Source organism: Medicago sativa, chromosome 1 (genome assembly GCF_051527215.1).
Source record: "Medicago sativa cultivar Bolivia chromosome 1, Bolivia_mono, whole genome shotgun sequence".
Classification (NCBI taxonomy): Eukaryota; Viridiplantae; Streptophyta; class Magnoliopsida; order Fabales; family Fabaceae; genus Medicago; species Medicago sativa.
In genome coordinates, this window is record NC_140749.1 from 21826870 (window position 1) to 21829823 (window position 2954).

General features: G+C 28.5%; 1 long non-coding RNA gene across 1 annotated transcript; it reads left to right on the forward strand.

Moving 5' to 3' along the window:
* Positions 1–805: 805 nt before the first annotated feature.
* Positions 806–2639, forward strand: LOC146953610 (uncharacterized). Its single transcript, XR_015028915.1, has 3 exons — positions 806–1131; positions 1796–2019; positions 2310–2639. It is a non-coding gene; the product is annotated as an uncharacterized LOC146953610 (long non-coding RNA).
* The last annotated feature ends 315 nt before the right edge of the window (positions 2640–2954 follow it).

The following is a 2954-nucleotide window of genomic DNA, read 5'->3' on the forward strand; positions in this document are numbered from 1 at the left end:
CCAAATATATGGTGTGTGTGACCACATTTTTGTTTGTTGTGTGACCACTAGTTTTCTAGAATTTATTTGGTTAACTAAGGGGAAAAAAAGTGGACACGCGCATTTAGTTGCCTGACCATATTTTTCAACTTCTAAATAGTGGTCACGCAGCAGAAAAAATGTGGTCACATAGACCATATATTTAGTTAACTTAAATTTTTCAGAGTGGTACAAAGGGGTGTACACATTAAGGGTGTCTACCAATCTTTATTCTAAAAAAATGTCACATTCATGTCTCGCAACAAAGATTTCATTAGCAAATGTATGAAATAATAATTTAGAATTTTGGTAAGGAGTTTTATTTTGATACGAGGCCAAATGCTTTTCATTCTAATACCTGAATGTGCAACTTGTTTGGGAAATTTTGAAAATATGATTGATGACAAATGAAAATCCTTATTTAAAAGAAATGAAAACCGAAAAACTTAGAATAAGAAAACATTGATGTTGAGAAGCATCAATATAACATTACACATATTACAAGTGTCATCTGGGACAGAGTTAGAAGAGGGACCAACAGAGGTCACAGTCCCTCAAGTTTTTATAATTTTTCTACTATTAACATGCTATTATACTTTTTAGTCTTATATTTATGTTTTGTTTCTCCACTATTCAAAAATAACTTTAGTCTCGTTACTATCTAAAAAGCCTCAAAATCCCCATCTTTTTATATTTATGAAACTTTATAAAATTTTGGATATATTAAGTTTAATTATATCTTGTAATTTCATGTATATGTTATGCATTAAATTCTAGTTTCCCCTATTTTTAATTCCTGATTCCCTCCCAGAGTGTCGTTAATTTTTTTTACTCTTCTATTATATATCCATTGTTTTAATGCCACATGTAAAATTATAGAAACAAAACCATTTGCTACCAGTATTTATAAAATCATAAATGCTGAAATTTCATGTCCCAAACTTTTTTCTTAGATGGGAACTGACTGTAATCATTTTTTTTTTTACAAATGTCGTATTCGTGATTATTGCAGAGAATCAAACAATGCCAACTTATTTTATGCATGAGAAAGATTGCATATTCATACCAATTGATGGCATATATATAGATTTGAATGGAAGTAGCAGTGCGGCGGTAATAAATTTCCCAGCTTCCTATCTCATTGTGTTTATGTTAGGTGTGTGTGTATATATATGGGTTTTGTTACAAGCCACCCTTTGGTGGTGTCTTTTAACAAGTCGCACCTTAAGGTGTAATTTTCACTTTTTAGTTATAACTTTGCTAAAAGACACATTCATAAAAGGTGTCTTCTATCATAACCATATATATATATATATATATATATATATATATATATATATATATATATATATATATATATATATATATATATATATATATAAGAAATTGATTTAATTTGCATTTTTGCATTAATCATGTGCCCTTGAAGATTTTATTGTATGCTACATCAGTTTATGTTCTACATTAATTGTTTTTTTAGGGGATCTATATTAATTGTTGTTTTAGCTAAATATTTACTATCTCATTTTGTTTGTCAATTGTCATTTTATGGAATTAATAAAGTCATTATATATTTTTTTGTCTCATTACATGGTTGAACATTAAACACATTGAGCAGTAGTAGTTATCAGAAAATAAATTAATACCAAATCTAATTAAGATTAGAGATAGATGAGATATCTTAAGGAATTTCATAAATTTTTACAAAATTTAAAATATTACTGTAGTTCTTGTGTAAAAACCTCAAATGTCAAAATATAGAATATTTTCTTTCCAGGATGAAACTATTAGGGAAGCCCCTGAGCCTGCAAAAGTGCGTGGATTTAAATGTCCAATATGTATGGGCCCTTTTGTGGAGGAAACGACAACAAGATGTGGCCATATATTTTGCAAGAAGTGTATTGAATCTGCAATAACTGCACATCATATATGCCCTATGTGTGGAAAAAAGGCAACTCATAAGGCCCTAGTAAGGGTATTTCTTCCAAATTTCAATTGAAGGTATGACCAATATTTATAACTTGGTATATTATTATTAAGATATATAACTAAATTTGTTTTTTTATTATCACTATTATGAATAAATTAATATCCATATCCTTGTACAGTTATTAGGCTAATGTGATTTTATTACTACAATTACGAATTATTAGGATGCAAATAAATTTGATATAGATAGTTGATGTACTTTAATGTTATATATGTTACTTTTGTGATATAACAAGTAGTGATAAAAATTAGTCGGTAATCTTATGTGGTTTTATCTAATTTGTTATTTGTATATATAACAGGAGCATCTAAGTTATGCTAAGGAAACTTGATACGGGAAAAAGCTTCACTGGGCGCTACTTTGGAGATTGTTAAGTGACTTTGTTTTCTCTTGACTCATTTGTCATATCATTACTTAGATATGTTTGTTGGGTAAATTGGAAGAATTGCATGCTTCGGATTTTATTTTTTACTTATTCGTAGACCATGTTGATTCGCCTCGACATGACGGTTTAAATGGATCTCTGGTTCGTAATATTTTAACAATGAATGAATTAATTATTGGGATTTTCTGAAAATAATTATGTATGAACTAGCATTGGAAATGACTGCTGAAATTTTTAGAGTTTGAATTTTAAATGTTTGAACTGCTCAGTTGTCAAAATATTTTGACTGTGAATTTGTGTTAGGTTGATTGAACTAGGGGCTCTGATATATGATATAAACACAAAGGAGACTATGTCGAAAATCCGTCAAAATCATTTTCTTAATTTTTCGGTGGTTTTGAAAAGATGTTTCATAAATGAATATGACATGTGATTCATCTGAATATAAAAAATATTTTATCAATTGTTTCAAAGTATTAAAGATCTCTCGAAAGACTTAAAGTATTTGATAAAATATTTACTTGGGTGATTTTAAGAAAAAATACTATTGCATTCAATGTC